A 579-nucleotide genomic window follows, 5' to 3' on the forward strand; every position below is an offset into this window, starting at 1 on the left:
TCCTTTGCAGTTGCGTTTATACGACAAATATACTTAAGACGTAACCTCTAATTTCCGTAGACAAAAAAAAAAAAACAGGAAGAAGTAGCAAGGAAGGTGCGTGCATTGCAGGTGTGTTCTCTACAGTAATGCTTCCGGAGTGTGCTTTAAGTGCTTGATCGCTTAAAGAAAATTTAACGTTGCCCTTTTTCCCACTGTGGGTGTGAGGGCGGGACAGGTGGGCGTGAAACAGCTGTCACGTCTCGTCTCTGCCCCAGTATGACGTCTAGAGCGTATCTACATAAGTTATGTTGTAGAATAAAACGTACTCAGTTGTCTGTTGCCAATTGGTGATTTCGGAGACTTTTTCCGGGGCCGATGAAGATGTCGGAGCAAATCGTTTTTTTGATAGCAGGTAATTTTCTACTCGAGAAGGAATAAGATTATATCATGTAATTTGTTCTTATTAATCTTGTCACGGCAGTTATTGCCTTATATGTGAGTGGGAGACACATTCGGCTGAGGGAAATAGAGAAAGAGAATGGAAGAGGGACGAAGATCGGAGAGGAGGGAAGAGAAACTACGGACTTATGTGTACAT

The 579-nt window shown here is 42.5% G+C and overlaps 1 protein-coding gene across 1 annotated transcript in view; it reads left to right on the forward strand.

Moving 5' to 3' along the window:
* The window catches only part of LOC119589334 (glucose dehydrogenase [FAD, quinone]-like), a gene marked incomplete at both ends in the record, with an annotated part of 61,710 nt that overhangs the window by 10,848 nt on the left and 50,283 nt on the right, over positions 1–579 (forward strand).

The sequence above is a fragment of the Penaeus monodon genome, chromosome 25 (genome assembly GCF_015228065.2).
Source record: "Penaeus monodon isolate SGIC_2016 chromosome 25, NSTDA_Pmon_1, whole genome shotgun sequence".
Taxonomy (NCBI): domain Eukaryota; kingdom Metazoa; phylum Arthropoda; class Malacostraca; order Decapoda; family Penaeidae; genus Penaeus; species Penaeus monodon.